The sequence below is a fragment of the Canis aureus genome, chromosome 14 (genome assembly GCF_053574225.1).
Source record: "Canis aureus isolate CA01 chromosome 14, VMU_Caureus_v.1.0, whole genome shotgun sequence".
Taxonomy (NCBI): domain Eukaryota; kingdom Metazoa; phylum Chordata; class Mammalia; order Carnivora; family Canidae; genus Canis; species Canis aureus.
Genome location: NC_135624.1, coordinates 34,020,884 through 34,038,661, shown reverse-complemented (window position 1 = coordinate 34,038,661; position 17,778 = coordinate 34,020,884). Strand labels below are relative to the sequence as shown.

The 17,778-nt window shown below is 41.1% G+C and overlaps 1 protein-coding gene across 1 annotated transcript in view; it reads right to left on the bottom strand.

Annotated features, from left to right (window-relative positions):
• Window positions 1-4,760, bottom strand: part of LOC144283352 (uncharacterized) — a 59,149-nt gene extending 54,389 nt beyond the window's left edge. Inside the window, exon 1 of the mRNA XM_077847346.1 lies at window positions 4,712-4,760. The gene's annotated coding sequence lies outside the window, so the exon portion shown is untranslated. The remainder of the gene's footprint in view (window positions 1-4,711) is intronic.
• Window positions 4,761-17,778: the final 13,018 nt, after the last annotated feature.

Below are 17,778 nucleotides of genomic sequence, written 5' to 3'. Positions count from 1 at the left end.
CTAACCATTCTAATCCAATGCTCACATTTTTCAGGTGAGGAGCCCAACCCACAAGTCGAGGGAGTAACTTGCCTCAGGTCACACAGCAAGTTGGTGATAGAACTCAAGAGCAGAATGCAGTTCTACTGACTCACCCTACCCTTACACCTCCCTCCTCATCAGTGGAGCTCACCTCTGGCCACTCAGAATCACCAGGTAGTTGCTAACCATCAACATGTGCAGGCTCTCCCCTACCAAGTAAGTCAGAATGCCCAGGGTTACACATTTGAGCACTGGTGTTTTTTAAAGCCCCCTGGAAAATTCTAATGTGCAGATAGTATGAGAACCCTTGCTTTGCAACATGAAAACTATGGTGAAGAAGCACAGACAACCCAATGACTCCAATATTCATTCCATATTAAATAAATGCCTATTAACATCAAATTAAATATCTTACTCTGAAAGAGTAAGAGTAAGCACTGTAGTAGGCGTTGAGGTGCAAAATTTGAAAAAGACATAATACCTGCCCTGAAAAACAGTTAATCTCGTGTGTGAAAGAGAGCAAGGACCATCCATCCAAAAAAGGGCCACTTTTCATCAGCAACAGCATGGAATTCTTGGCAGCCCTACATTCAAACGCTCAGCCACCTAACTCTTGGTCTCTTAAAATAAGTCAACAGTTCCTTCAGAAGATACAGTCAAGTGTTTGCATCTGTTTGAAACAGTCCCATTTATGGAATGTATGGCATTTGAGTATATTTACCAAAAGGGTAGAATTTAAAGGTAAAGCTTTTGTGCAATCGAAGTTAAATTGCTGTCAGCGTAAAATAGACTGCTGTATCAATAAGATGTTTTATGTAAGTCTCAAGGTAACCACAAAACAAAAACAAAAGATAGATCCAGAAACAGTAAAGAGAAAGGAATCAAAGCATATCACTACAGAAAATCATTAATTCACAAAGGAAGGCAGCAAGAGAGGAAGAAAGGAGCAAGGAACTACAAAACAAGCTAGGAAACAATAAGATGGCAAAATAAGTCCTTACACATCAATAATTACTCTAAAGGAAAATGGATTGAATTCCCCAAAGGAGATAGAATGGCTGGATGGATTTTAAAAAGAAAGAAAGAACAAACAAATGAATGAACCCAACTGTATTCTGTCTACAAGAGACTCACTTCAGCTTTAAGGACACATGTAGTCTCAAAGTGAAGGTATGGAAAAAGATAGTTCATGCAAGCAGAAGTTAAAGAAGAAGAAGAAGAAGAAGAAGAAGAAGAAGAAGAAGAAGAAGAAGAAGAAGAAGAAGAAGAAGAAGGGGAGTAGGGTGGGGTGTTTGGATAGCTCAGTCAGTTAAACGTCCAACTCTTGATTTCAGCTCGGGTCATGATCTCAGGGTCATGATATCAAGCCCTTTGCCAGGCTCTGCACTGTGAAGCCTACTTAGGATTCTCTTTCTCCCTCTCCTTCTGCTCCTCCCCCTACTCTTGCTCTCATGCACACAGGCTCTCTCTTAAAAAAAAAAAAAAATGAGGAGCCAGGTAACTTTATTACCTTTACTTCTATCAGACAAAATAGACTTAAAATCAAAAACAGTAATAAGACACAAAGAAGATCGTTATATAATGATAAAGGACTCATTTATGAAGAAGATATAACAATCATAAATATATATGCACCCAATATTGTAGCACCCAAATATATTAAGCAAACACTAATAGATATGAAGGGAGAAAGAGACCACAGTACAAAGATAAGAATCTACTGCAATATCTCACTTTCAACAACAGGTAGACTGTCCAGACAGAAAATCAACAAGGAAACATTATTAGACTTGACCACACTTTAGACCAAGTGGACCTAATTGACATCTACAGAACATTCCATCCAACAGCAGAACACACATTCTTCTCAAGTGCACACAAACATTTTATGAGGCACATTTCTACACACTGGCAATACAGAGGTGAAAGTGAGAATAAGACTCCTGTTCTTGAGGAGCTCACATTTAGGGCAGAAGTCAAGCCATAATTTTAGAGAGTATTAACCATTCTCAATAAAAGAATGTATGTCCTAGAAAGGAGTACTAGAGAAAGCATAAGAAACAGTATCCTGGGAAATGTTTTATGTCAAAATTGGGAAAGGTGGATGAAATTAAGGCAAGAGAGGTAGAAATTGGGGGGCAGGTATAGATAATAATCTTGATACCTTATACCTATAACCTTCTCCAGAGGCTTGCCCTTGGACAAATTAGAGTTACTTTGCTTGGATATGCACCTTAGGCAGGGACAAGAAATACCTGACCCACTCGACCCAAATGCAGACAGTGCCTACCCCAAGCTGGGCCAGCACATCTATCCTGCATGCCTGGTGAAAGCCACACCTGAGATGGAGTGACATTCTCAAAGCCACGTTGTAATCTGTGCTGGGAACTGGGATGGAGCTACAAACGGAGTATTTCTAGGGCCCCAGAATGCCTGGATCCTGCCCACACAATCACCCCTCTTTCCTACGGAGGTCCTAAAAGATAGACCTACTAGAAAGAGTGGCCATCTCAGAGACAAAATTCTATTATTAGCTAGGCCAGCAACCAGCAATTGAATTCAACATTCCCTGTTAAAGATGAATTTAAAATGCAAGTTACAAAGAAATCAAGCGCAGCCTCTAGCTCACAAAAAAAAAAAAAAAAAAAAAAAAAAAATCCACATCCAAATTTTAACTTCTCCCTCTTGCCTCTTCCACATATAAGGAGCAAAAATGTGGGACTGGCACCATGTTAAACATGGCCTCATTGATACTGGTTTTCTAAATGAAAGCAATAAAATTTATGAATGAAGTTGCCTGCCAGCCTTTCCTATTTGGTACAGCTGTTCTGTCTGATACAGTAGCTATTAGCAACATGAGGATATTTAAATTTAAACTTAAATTAATTAAAATTAAAAATTCAACTCTTCAGTCTCACCAGCCACCACTCCAAGTACTCAATAGCCACTCGTGACCAGTGACCACCATATTGGACAATGCAGATGCAGAGCATTTCCATCTTTGCAGAAAGTCCCATTGCATAAGGCTAACCATAAGGAAGCAAGAGGACAAGAAATAAAAGGAAAATCTGTCTCAGAGTAAGGCAGGGCAGTTTACCCAGCCAGCCTCTAGGGGCAAAAAGGAAGCTGGAAAAACAGACAGGAAAACTGATCTATACCCTTCAATACACAGTAAACCCACTCAGTAATGAGCCAGCCTAGTCTGTGCTTCAGGATCCAACCATAAATGCATATCACCCCCTCACAGAGAAACAGAGGTGGGACCAGGGGCAAAGGATCCTCTCCGTTTTCATGGTATGCATATGAGACTCCTATTAATCAAAGCGGTACTTTTTTTTAAATGATATGATTTATCATGAGAAAGAAGTTCACTTGCCATTCAGAATAACTATGATTCATAGAGAAGGACTGAATAAACCAGTTAGCTTTAGGTACTCACCCTTGGACCAGTCTCTCTTGGGAGTTGGACAAATATGGCTGCCTAAAGGGTGGCTGGGTGATTGGAGCATGAGTGCTACTCACAGAAGTCCCACTACACTGATCACATATCCCTCATTTCATTTCTCATTTTGTTTAACCAAAATTGCCTTGCTTGTTCCTGGTCTTTGAGATTTGAGAGGGCAAGGATCCTGTTTCCTCCACTGCCTCACAGTTGGTTCTCACGTCTCAATAACTGAATGGTGGTAAATGACATTTATGAAATCCTACCAAGGGCCTGGGACAAGCCGTGTGCTCCATATGCATTAACTCATTTAAGCATTATAGCAACCTTATGTGGTGGATTTTATTTCCCTTATTTTTCAGATAAAGAAACTGTGTCTTATCAAAATAAAACAACTTGCTCAAGGTCACAACCAGTAAGTGCTTGTTGTGGAATTCAGACTCCCATCTATATGTAACAGATCAACATGCTTGTACCATCCATGCTGCAGAACATGGGTGAGCAGAGAAGTCAGGGGTGGAATATGTGGAGAAAGACACCAACGATGCCCACTTGACACATCCAAGGTCACACAGCTTGTCGACTGTGAGACTAGAATTTGAATTGATGTCTATGGAAGTCAAAAGTGTGTTCTCTTTCCAATAATTGGGACAGTGTGTGTGGAGGACCAAGGTGAGTCCCTGACCATGGTAACAGCTCAACTAACTTCAGCTGCTGTTACTGTATTCTACACCGTGTTGTTAGAAGGGTCTGTCCCTAGTCAATAGTCATCTGGCCCAATGGCAAAGAATCCACCCAAAGATCCATGGGATTGAAAAGAACCAGCTGTGGGGCACCTGGGTGGCTCAGTGGTTGAGCGTCTGCCTTTGGCTTGGGTTGTGATCCTGGAGTCTTGGGATCAAATCCCACATCAGGCGTCCCAGAGGGAGCCTGCTTCTTCCTCTGCCTATGTCTCTGCCTCTCTGTGTGTGTCTCTCACGAATAAATAAAATCTTAAAAAACAAAAAACAGAAAAAAAAAACAAAGAAAAGAAAAGATCCAGTTGTGAGGATTCCAGATGATTTCCATGCCGTGAGTCCTCCCTCTGTAACTCACATAAAAGCCTGGCAGTCACCTTCTATTTCTCAGAACAGAATCTGCTGGGAACTGGGAGATTAATCAGACTTCATTAATTCTGCAAAATAAACGATGGCATGTTTACCCTTGCACTCAAAGGCATTATCATCAATCACCAAAATCAAAGCTCACCTGTCTGAGCAGAGGTGCAGTGTGCACGAGAGCCCCAGGAGCAGGTCACAACATCAACAGCTTCCCGATGCCTTCATTTCTTTTTGAGCCTTCCTGGAACCAGCAGGACCAGCTGTGCAGTACTCCAGTTTGATCATTAACAGTCATGAACATTAACCCAATAGTTTGGAAGGGCCTCTAGTGTGGTGTATTTTTGCTCCCAATAAGTAGAGACTTAAGCTACATTCAGAGGAGATTAGAAGTTTGAGGGACACTGATTTGTTTTTTCAAGCCATAGCTTCTTAAGTCAAAGCCTAAATAGGCCTGAGAGATCCAGAAAGGATTAGTAATGTGTGTTCAAGGTCACATAAGTCATTCACGGCAGATCTAGGACCAGAACTCAGGACTCCTGATTCTTAGTCTACTGCTCTTTCCACACCAATGCTTCTGTCTAAGGGCTTCAGGTTGATTAGAATACACTCAAAAATATTTACTTCTACCTAGGAAGAATATATTGCCTACCTTGTTCTTGTCCAGGTGATTTCCTTTGGCTGTTAAGTGGAAGCAGAACCTACTGCAAGCAGGGGATAAATGTGCTTGAGCAGTGAGGTATGCTCTGCGTTCCAGAGAAGACACTACCTAGATGAGTCCCCAGGGCCAAGGAAGAGGAGAGGCTCATGGAGCAGACCCAGATTCAGACTGCAGTTTATATGGACCTGGTCCTGCCCCATCTAGGTCAGCTGGGCCCCTGCTGATGCATAGACGCAGGAGCGTATAAATGCCTGTCTCTGAGATCTTTGTGGCTGCATATAATGCAATTGTAGTTGACGGATTCAAGTCCCATCCTGCAAACAAATGTACAATTCCCAGGATGCAAAATGATGCATGAAAAGAAGCCTAGGCTAAGGAAGAGTTTGAGTATTGGTTTGGGTGTTTAGTTACTTTAGGATCTCAGGAAAAATCATTAAAATTCTCTGAGACTCGATTTCCTAAGCTCTGAAATGAAATAATATCTAGCTATAGGGGTTTGTTTATGGACTGAATCATGTTCCCCAAAAATCACATGTTGAAGCCTTAACCTCCAGTGTGGCTATACTTGGAGGGAGATGGGGCCTAAAAGGAGGTGATTAAGGTTAAAGGAGACTTTAAGGGTGGCATCCTAATCCTATAGGGCTAACATCTTTATAAGAAGAGATACCAGAGCATTCTCACTCCTCCTCCTCCTCTTTCCCCTGCTCTCATTCTCTCCAGCCCTGTGAGCACACAGTAAGAAGGTAAGAAGGCTGGAAGAGCTTCTCACAGGAATCCACCCTTGCTGATCTTGGATTTCCAGGCTCCAGAATCATAAGAAATAAATTTCTGTTGTTCAAACCACCCACTCTGTGGTATTTTATTATAGCAGCCCAAGCAGACTGATACAGAGGACAAGCAGAACTTCAGAATTTTACATCAACTGCCTAGCATATAGCGGGCTTTAAGTCTCAAACCTCTAGCTGGAGAGTTGAGAGAAGGTCAGTTGTAACTACACTGAAAATCTGTGTGTCGGAAATGTATCCTCCTCCTGTGTGGTCGTAAAACCCTCAGTTTTAGGCTATGCCCAAAATAAGAACACTCAAAATAAAAAACTATATTTTCCAGATTTCTTTCAGCCACTGTGATTCAGCTATTTGCCCAAGAAGATGTCAGTGGAAGTGTCATGTACAATATCTGAGACGTGTCCTTAAAAAGAGAGGGGACACCCCCTCCCTTCCTCATTTGTGTTGGCTTGAATGTGCCCTTGATGGCTGGAGCGCAGGCAATCATTTTGGAGTAGAAAACCACATCCCATTTAACGCAGAAAGCAGAGAGGAGCCCACGTTCTGACATCTTGGTGCCAACCTTGGACCACCTACCTGTGAACTTCTTTATATAAGAGAAAAAAAATAAACTAACTTGATTTGGCCACTTGTTATTTAGGGCAGCTCTACCCAGCATCACTTGGGAGCTTGCTAGAAATGCAAATTCTCAGTCCCCACTACAGACCAACCAAATTGCAATCTCTTGGGCCCAGGACTCTGTGTTTTAACAAGCTCTCCAGGTGATTCTTGTGCTCTCTAAAACTTCAGAGACATTGATTTAGAGTTTTCCAGCACATACAGCTAACCTGATAACTGATAGAGTAGTCCTAAATTGCAGGTTTTGTCAAGGATTGGTGAAGGCTTAAAAGGCAGATGATATAAAGCCAGGAAGGATGGCAAAGCCAGTAACTGACAGTGTCAAGATTTAGAATGATTTTGACAAAGTGGAATGCTGGACCAAAGCCAAGAAGATGAAATGTAATGGGGATATATAAAGAGCAAATCAAAATGTTATTTTTTATTGAGGGAAATATAAAATGTTCTTCTGTTTGACTTCTTAAATTAAAAAGAAGGAATGTAGAATTACATATTTTACAATATAGCAAATAATGCTATAAATCAATGTCAATTAGGACTAGTGAAGGGAACAAGGGAAGGAGAGACCGGGAAACGGAAGAACATAGAACACAAAGGAATAAAGAGACATAGAGTCAAGGACAGGGAGGGTGAGAACTGAGGTCCCTCCCCAGTCTCACTCTGTGGATCCTGAGATGACCTTCGCAGCTGGAGGCAATCATCATAATTAGCTAGATTATGTTGAAACTTACTACGTGCCAGCCGCTGTACTGTGTGTGTTATGCAAATTTATTCTCTTGGGAACTCTGTGAGGTAAGATCTATTATTATCATTGTTTTTCAGATGCAGACTGAAAGCAGAGAGAGGTTGAGGAAGTCTCCCAAGGCCACACAGCCTAACACAAGGTAGATGCGGGACATGAACCTAGGTGACGAGGGTTCAGGGCTGTGACCCTGGGCTGTTCTGGTGTACTCTACCCTTGGCTGCTGCCCTACTCTTGTGACTGACTGATTAATTTCTACTGATTGAAACCCTGCCATAAAAATAAGGAAATCCACTACCTCACAGAACTGTAGGTCCAGAGGTAGGGTGGGATCCAGGAGTGGGATAATTATCAGCTCAAAGATGTCATGGCAGAGTCCATTTTTTTCCATTCCTGTGTGCTACTGTCCTCAGCATCTGGCTTCCTCCTATAGCTGGATCTTCTCATAGTGCCATGATGGCAACCAACAGTCTTGAAGCTGTGTGCTTTCTTTTTCATGGCCAGCAAGGAAGAGAAATCTTTGTTCCCAACATGGAATATTCTGGAATATATATCCTTTAATGCAGTTTTATTGTACCAATGTAGGCAGATGACCATTCTTTGACAATAGGGGTTATCAATAGGAATGCTATGGATTCATTGTGATTGGGGACTTGGGACCCACCCTAGAGTTAGGAATAGGCCCAACCAAAACAGGACTCTACAGTATCCGGGACAAATGGGCTCTACTATTTGTTGTGATTCCCTCTCCTTTTTCTTCTAAAGCAAATCAAGTTTCCTCTTCTGTTTGAATCCTAACAAAATAGTAAAATAATGAGAAAATCAAAACATTTGCTAGAAAGCAACTTGGATATAAAACCATAAGCCCCTCTTTCCAACTCTTCAACAGCCCTCCTAAATGTCATATTTTGGGGCAGAAACCCTCATACTCTCCCCTGACAGGTGTAACTATGTTCAGCAAGGAGGGGCCAGGACGTGGCGGTGGTAGCAGGTGCTCTAGGAGGGAGGAGGTATCCAGCATTTACCAAAGGTCTAGGTGTCAAGATGGCTGTGTTGTGCTGAATTTTTTAATTTTAATCCTCACAAGGAGATAATATTATCCCCATTTGATAGATGAGAGAACTGAGGCCTAGAACCTTTGTGCATCTGTTCATGGTCATTTGGCTAGTCAAGTGGTAAAGGTGGATTTCAACCTCCAGTCTATCAGATTCTACAGCACAAGTTCTTCCCACCATGCCACAAGACCCAATTCAGAATCTTCTCCATTTACTGAAATTATTAGCATTGAACTTTTTAACTGAGCTTCCTTGGCTACTTCCATCTGCTCTCTGGCTCACATTGGTTGTAAGAACTACTCTCAGTTTATAGCAGACTTTATGCAAACTTCTCTTTATTGAACACTTACTGTGTTCAACGTGCCAAGAACTACGCTAGCTGCTTTGTGTTACAATCTCAGTTTGTCTTGCCAATAACCCCATGATGCAGTTTATTACGCAGAATGCTTTTAGTTGCCAGGAGTAGAATCCTGAACCAAACGTCATGTACCAATGGCTTACATCTACAATTCTCTTCTAGTTATAACTGTCTCTAGGCTTAACTGTGGGTATCTTGAATTTATCTGGCTTCAATAGGAGAACCATATTTGCAATCTCTTTTCCCTGTGCCGTTTTGTCCATTTGAAAAGATTTAAATGATACCCACTCAATCAAGTCAGAGGTTTTTTTTTTTTTTTTTTTTTTTTTTTTTTTTTTAAGATTTTAATTTATTTATTCATGAGAGACACAGAGAGAGGCAGAGACACAGGCAGAGGGAGAAGCAGGCTCCAGGAAGGGAGCCCGACGTGGGACTAGATCCCAGGTCTCCAGGATCACGCCCTGGGCTGAAGGCAGCACTAAACCGCTGAACCACCGGGGCTGCCCCAAGTCAGAGGTTTTAATGGAGGGATCATACCTTCTATTGGTCCTCACCATAAGGCTGGATTTTAATCAGACTCTGTCACTTAAAGACCTCAGTTTTATCTTTTATTGTTTGGGAATCAGAATCAAGAATATTCCGTAGTCCTGTGAGTCCTCAAATTTCTGGGTATTTCTATTCCCTCTGAGCTCTCCAGATGGACAATTCTTTCCTAAACTCAACTCTCTTATGGCACCATAGGTGTGTAACATACTGTTTCAAAACTTCTTTGCCTAAACCACAAGCTCATTCAGTACATGTCTGTCTCCCCAGTGATTACTGGTGACACTTTTACCAACGTTTCACCATGAGATAAAGTGAGGTGCTGTGTTTTCCACCTTTCAATGACATACTACTCCTACTCCTAAACTCCAGAGGTAATGCCCCTTTAATTTAGGTTTTCTGCTATGGCAGCACTTCCATTATAAATCTCAATTGCTGTATCAATCAGCCAAGCCCGAGTAACTGCAGAAGCAACAAGCAAGCCACAAATCTTTACAATAGGAATGATTATTCCTTGTTTATGCCCATGTCCTCTGTAGGTGGGCTGTGCTTTTCTGCTCCATGTCTTCTTTATTCTAGGACTCAGATTGAACACAAAGACACTTCCTGGGACATGCCAACCTGGGGCCGAGGAAGAAGAAAAATCGGGCACATGTTCCTCTGCTTAGAAGTGGTACATGTACTTCTGCTCACATCCCATTCATGCAAACAAGTCATGTAGTCAAGCCTGACTTCAATGGGTGAAAATTATTCTCCTGGCACAGGAGAAGATATCATCAAGACCCACTGTAAAGACAGTAGATGTTTTTGAGCAAATAATACAACCTACCCTGCAGTGTGCCAGTAAGTGTTTAATGGTTTTTGGAGAATAAAAGCTCTAATGTGTGGCTTTTGCCAATTTCTGTGGTGTAAATACTCCCACAATGGTGAATTTCAAGCTACCAGTGTCACTGAATGCAGAGTAAGAAGAGGTGTGTGTAGTCAGCTCTCAGGTGCAGTGTGAGCAGGCTACAGGATGGCACTAAAGCTACCTCCACTTAAAATCAGCTACTAAACATAAATTGAGTCATACCTGTTCCACAATTAGATTATGAAACCCTGTTGTGAGCTGCAGGAAGGGAGGCAAGGGAGAGGAATATCATTTGACTCAGCACAAACCTGAATGGAACCTAAATTAAGGATTTTCAGTACGGCTGAGGACTTAGTCCACTCTTCACGTTATTTGCTATTTCTCTATTAATTGGTAAATTCAAGTGGAGAGTAAGAATGTGTGATCGAAATAAGAATCATCTCTTGTGTCTATAAATAAGATTCAGCCCCAGGTTCCTCCTTTGCAGAAATTCTTATTAAGGACTTGGCTCTCCTCCAAAAAAATAAGGCAGAGATCATTCAAAACTCTTTCATTCCAAATTACCGCTGATAGGAACTGCTTGGTGAGTATATCTCTCTATTTTTATATGTGCCTACAATTTTCCAGTAAAAAGTTTGTTTAAAATGTCTCTGAACTTGGAATTAGCTCTAAGTTGTTGTTCCTTTCCAAAGATACTTTTTAAGTACATTGGCATCACCACTGTGGTGCCATTGAGCAAGTTGCTTACGTGTTCTGAATTTGTTTCCCAATCTATAAGATGGAATAATGACTCCTACCTTGTAAGACTGTTATAAGCTGAAATATCTGGCATTCATAAAGCACCTAAAAGAGTACCTTGTACGTGGCGGTCACTCAATAAATAATTATTATCATGTATTACTAAGAATACTGATAAGCATTCCCATAATTATTATTGAGGCATGGGACAAGAGAGTTTGAGTCATTATTTAAAATAGGGCAGGCCTTAATTCTGTAGCCTCAGAGTACCTGGCAGGAGTAATTTGGCTGTTGATTTTGAGTGTTATCTGACAGGAATGGCTTCTGTAGTTCCTATGGAGGCATGGATACTATTGTAATTTAACAGAACTCACCTCTCTAGTTCTTAGTGCATTATGTCTATTGGCTTTGAGCTTGGCCCAAATCATCAACAGAAAGACTGAATGGTTTCCTCAGGGCAAAATCTTGACCTAAAAGGGTGGATTCTGAACCCCATTTCCAGAGAGAATGGAAAGCTCACTCAACCATGTTGCAGCCTTTCATACTGATTCTGACATAAAATACCAAAAGGAAATCCTACCTCCAACTCCACAATAACTCTGAGAAGCTGAAGGGTCATTCAAACACAGATGGCTGGCATGCTATATAAGGTCATAGGACAGACCTCTGGAGAGATTGCAATTCATAGAAAGAACAACCCAGATTAGTTGACCATAGAGTTGAGGGTCCATTTCTGGGTTCTCTATTCTGTTCCATTGATCTCTGTTTTATGCCGGTACCATATTATCTTGATGGTTACAGCTTTATAATGCAGGCTGAAGTCCAGAATTGTGATGACTCCAGCTTTGGTTTTCTTTTTCAACATTCCTCTGGCTATTGGGGGGTTCCCTACAAATTTTAGGATTGTTTGTTCCAGCTCTATGAGAAATGTTGGTGGTATCTTGATAGAGATTGCATTGAATGCATAGGTTGCTTTAGGTAGCATAGGATTTTAACAACATTTATTCTTCTAATAAATTCCACAAGCATGGAATGTTTCTCTATTTCTTTGTGTCTTCCTCAATTTCTTTCATAAGTGTTCTACAGTTTTCAGAATATAGATCCTTTACCTCTTTAGTTAGGTTTAATCCTAGGTATCTTATGGTTTTGATGCAATTGTAAATGGGATTAATTCCTTGATTTCTCTTTCTTCTGTTTCATTGTTGGTATATAGAAATGCAACTTGACTTCTGTGTATTGATTTTATATCTTGCCACTTCACTGAATTCCTATATGAGTTCTAGAAATTTTTGAGTAGTTATTTGGGTTTTCTACATAGAATATCATGTCACCTGTGAAGAGTGAAATTTTGACTTCTTTGCCTTTTATTTGTTTTTGTTGTCTGATTGGTGAGGCTAGGCCTTCCAGTACTATGTTAAATAATAGTGGTGAGAGTGGACCTCCTTGTTTTGTTCCTGATCTCAGGGGAAAAGCTCTCAGCTTTTTACCATTGATATGATGTTAGCTGTGGGTTTTTATTTAAGGCCTTTATTATATTGAGGTATGTTCCTTCTATCCCTACACTACAGAGTTTTTATCAGATGGAACTAGAGGGTATTATGCTAAGCAAAATAAGTCAGAGAAAGACAAATATCATATGATTTCATTCATATATGGAATTCAACAAACAAAACAGATGAACAAAGGGAAAGGAAGGAAAAATAAAATAAGACCAAAAAAACAGAGAGGGAGACAAACCATGAGAGACTCTAAACTCTAGGAAACAAACTGAGGGTTGCTGGCGGGGGGGTGGGGTGGGGGATGGGGTAACTGGGTAATGAGCATTATGGAGGGCCCGTGATGTGATGAGCACCGGGTGTTGTATGCAACTGATGAATCACTACCTCTGAAACTAATAATATGCTATATGTTAATTAAATTGAATTCAAATTAAAAAATTAAAAAACATGAGAGAAAAAAAAAGAAAGAACAGCCCACCACCTTTCTGGGGTCAATTCATTCATTCTTCCTGAGTTGTTGTAAATAGTCAAGATGATTAGTTCAGACTTATTCATGCCTCTCAATTTAAAAATTAATGATGAGAAAGATGCTGATAATGATAATAATAAAAACGGTGCGTGGCGCAAGTTGCCTGGGAGTCTGCATCCTACTCTTCTGCAGTGTTTTTTTTTTTTTTTTTTTTTTTTGTGTGTGTGTGTGAGAGAGAGAGAGAGAGAGAGTCTATGCATGTATATATGTATTGGTTCCTCCCAAGTGACTTTTTTAAGAAGCAATTATTAGCTTGTAGAATTGCACATAGCCATGTTCCGGCAGTGACAGTCACACATAGTAAAGCCACCAAAGCCTTAGAAGCAATTTAATAAAGACTCCTGAAGACAGAGCTTCACTTAATTGGGTGTTTCAAAATTAAGAATTTAATGCTATTTGTATGCTCCACGAATGTGGAGTACAAATATGGTCATATTATTTACCTTTCCAATTTAGTCATTGAGTAATGCTTGCTGCTGTAATAAATAAACCCCTAAATTTTCATTTAATTCTTGCTTATGTAACAGTTTCTAGTTGAAATGTTTCTAGGTGGAGATCAGCTCTTCTCCGTAGAGTGATCCAGTGATCCAAGCCTGATTACACTCTCTTTCCTACACTATGGACATATCCTATGAAAAAGTCAGTTTCCCTGGTGCTCGTAAGAGACCCTTAAAGCATCCAGCTTAACTTTCTGGTGCCTCTTCTGATAGTCTTAGGGAGAAAAAAAGGACAAGACAAGAAAGAAATATATGAAAGCTTTACATTCACTAGGACATCCTACTATATTGAATTGTTTGAAATAGATGAACCAGATGTCATCTCCAGGTTTTAGTGGATGAGTGGCTATGAATTAAAGCTAATTTGGAGAATGCCTTCATATGTAAAATGGCACAAATAAACTGAAAAACAGCATAAGCTTTTATTTTTTAAGGAATCAGTTAATAGTTTTCCTAAAGTATACAATTCGTGTTCAATGATTTGTTGATTCCAGGTTTTTGAGTCATGCCTGGAACTTAGATGCTTCAATTGTTGTTTATTAGAATAAATAAATGAATGGTAGTGATATTTATCTAATAAGCACTTTGAAATATGCCCACATCTTTAGACATAACTTTGTACAATAAAATTCATTGAAATTTTTGAGATGAACCTATAGGCATTAAACAAATATTTATTTGCATGATCAAAGATAGAATCAGGATACCATCAATTACCAAAGTAGACAGAAAGGTGCCTCATACATGTCACTCAGGATAGCTATATATGTTTATGCAGGTTGAACACAGCCCCAGAGGATGTCACTCACATAGACTCCTGTGTTAATATCTCCCCCTAGGTTTGCGCAATGCAGATTGTGCACGCAGCCTGTAACTCCCATGGACCAGTTTTAACAAGCTCTGAGGATGGAACCACTGATTCACCTTGTTCAGGACTGATACAGCTGGTCTGGCTAGATGGGGAGAAAGGGGCTCTCACTTCCCCCCTTTCTTCTCATTCACCACCTCCCCTCCAAGCTGCAGTTCTGGTCAAAGACATTGACCTTCCCAGATAGGGGAGGGTGCCCTCCAGCCAAGGCTGTGCCTGTAGCTCTGCTAGAGCCCCACTCAGACTCCAGGGACCTCTCAGTAATCTTGGAGCAAGAGAGTCCCTCAGAATAGGAACTGAATGTTCTTCTCCTCTTCGTAATGAGGCACGGACACAAACACACAATGGCTTTTTCTTCTAACCCAACTTTGTGGATCGCCATTTATATAAGATTTATTTATTTATTTGAAAAAGAGAGAGAGAGTGGCAGGGAGGGGGGAGGGAGAGGAAGAGAAAGTCTTAAGCAAACTCTGTGCTGAGCATGGAGCCTGATGCCTATACAAGGTTCCATCTCACAACCTTGAGATCATGACCTGAGGTGAAACCAAGAGTCAGATGCATGACTGACTGGGCCACCCCAGCACCCTAAGATTACCTTTTAAGTACAGAGATTCACCTTAGCTGTTCATGAACTTACAATGCTACTAATCCAAAGATGTTTTCATTTTCCAAATATCTCCAAAAAGCCCTCAGCTGGGTCCTTCATAACCCAAAGGCCAACTTTACACACCTTATCCTTACATGCTCAACATCTGTATGCTAAAACTATGTAGTTTTTATTTTGGTTATGGAAAAATTGGTCTGAAAAACAAAGAAAAAGGAAAAATACAGCCCTTCCATTTAGGTTGACTTGTGCATTCCCCATATGTAATGTAGTCACATTTCTTCCTGTTGGAACAAAGGGAGCACCAATTTCTCTGATAAAAGTAAGAGCCTTTGGTCATGACAAGATAGGTGTGATAAGGAAGGGCAAAAGTCCCAGCAGCACCATCACCATCACATCCACGGCAGCAGAATGCCTTCCGTAATAGTCTATTTCCAAATTAGATGAACTGGCCACCAAATCCTGGCCTGGCCAGGATTGGCTAATAGTGTGACCTTGGTCCAGCCGCTTCCTCTCCTGAAGTTTGGGCTTCTTAATCTGCAGAATGTAGATAACATTCTACTAAACAGGATTGCTGGGAGATTAACTGAAGGAATAAAAGGAAAACATTAAGTTTAGTCTCTGATTAGTGGTTGGTTTTTAATGTCTCATTACTACCCATATTTTTAATACTTACCATTTGTGTAATAATGGACATGGTTTTGTGAAGGCTCAAAGACATGTAATAGCTTTCTCCCTCATGGAGCTTATAATACATACGTTCATTGGTTCAATAAGCATTTTTTTTTTAAGATTTACTTATTTATTTATTGGAGAGATAGAGAGAGCTCATGTGGCAGGAGGGGCAGAAAGAGAGAGAGAGAATCTCCAGCAGACTTCCAGCTGAGTGTGGAGCCTGATGCAGGACTCAATCCTACAACTGAGATCATGACCAGAGCTCAAACCATGGGTCGATGGCTTAACCGGCTGAACCACACAGATGTCCTGGTTCAATAAGCAATTATTGAGCATCTATTATGTGTCAGGCACCCCGGTGGGTGTTAGAATAACCTACATAAGGTAAGTCAAGGCCCCTGCCCTAAAGTGGCTCACGTTGTAGCGAGAAGATAAGACGTGACAATATATACATACAGTATATTTACAAACTGAATTGAAAAGAGCTACCCTGGGGGTGTGCGGCATGGCTGTTTTCCCAGGCCTGGAAAGCATAAAAGAGATTAGCCTGGTGGAGGGGCCTGAGCAGAGAATTCTAGGCCCGTGATCCTGTGTGCGCAACGAACATGACAGGTATGAGAAGTTGGCGAGTTTTCAAAGTCTGCAGAGTTCCTGCAGAGGTAGTGGGAGACACGGCTGAAGAAGCTGGTTGGGGATGAAGCACAAAAAGCCACCGAAGAAGTGGTCTCTTTCCTGAAGAGGCAAAGAGGAGCCAAAGAGACAGTTAAACTACTGGAGGAACGTGCTCAATTTTCTACCCTTTGGAAAAGTCTCTCTGCAGTCTGGGGTAGGGGGGAAGTGGGGCTGGATGAGCCCAAGACAAAGTGAAAAGTCCAGTTCCATTTTCAACCAGATGAGAGAGATGAGGACTCCCACAAAGGCAGTGGCTGAGGCAGTGGGGTACCTCCGTGCCTACCACCCCACTCAGGAGGAGGATCACGGGGTACAAAATGGACAGAATGGGGATGGGGACAACCTGAGAATGATTCAGGCTATGAGAGTTTGGCCGCACCTCGAACATGATCAGGAATAGGAAGACTGGGCTTGGTGAGGATTTAACACATAGTGAGTAAAATAGCATGTCAAGAGAACTATGCTACGTCCGAAACACCACTGGGCTTTAGGTTATTGTGCCAAATTAGACAAAGGAACAAATGCTGCTGCCATTTCAGACTAGACAATGTTTGATCTCTTTTTCAAGATTCCTCTTTGCATAATTTTTCCACTTTTCTGGGACCAACTTCACTGATACCGGTTGGAGTAATTTGCCTATTATCCTTAAGAGCTGAAAATCTCTCATTTGAGGCCCACAAGAGCAGCTATTAAGACACTATGACCTCTTCTTCCCTACATTTCCTACTTCTCACTCTGCTCAGTATCTTGTGCTACTGCCAAAGCCTTCTTTCATTGCATGAGTGTGACCATGTAATTTCTGGTGCATTTTAGAGTAGTCCAAGATTTATTGAGAATCCATAACTTCCCAGAAAATCTTTGGGTCTGAGTTATAAATATAAACAAGGTAAAGTCTGCCCCCAAGAACTTTATGAAATAGACAGGGAGTCTGCTCAGCCATTCAATAGCTAGTTGATCAGTAGTGTTTTCGTACTAAGGGAGACGCTGGAAATGCGAAGTGGAACTCGACACGATTCCTGTCATTAAAGAGTTTTACGTCTGATGGGGAAGGCGAATAAATCAAGCCTTAAAGGAATGGGTGATAAGTGATATATTAGGCCATAAGATGCCTTGGGAGCAAGGAATAGGAACAGCCAACCCATATCTAGATGTTCAGAGAAGCTTTCTGTATGTGACACGTACATAAATCACAGAATGCAAAGTCTACTAGGAATAGTGTCCAGAGCGAGGGAGGTATAAACCAACTGCACTGGAAAACGGACTAATTCATTCCAACTGAGTAGATCCAGAAGGAGTTTTTGGAAGAGACTACATTTTAGTTGCAACTCGATAGGGTCAAGTAAATTAATTCCTACCAACAAAGTGGGAAGCATAAGGGCACGTTTGGGAAGCAGGGTGATGTCCTTTACTCAGATCAGGTTTGGGGCTCTAAGACAGAAGGAGACAGACACACACTTTTTGAAAAGGTACAGCATCAAGAATATAGTCAATAATGCTGTAACAATGTATGGTGACAGGCAGTGA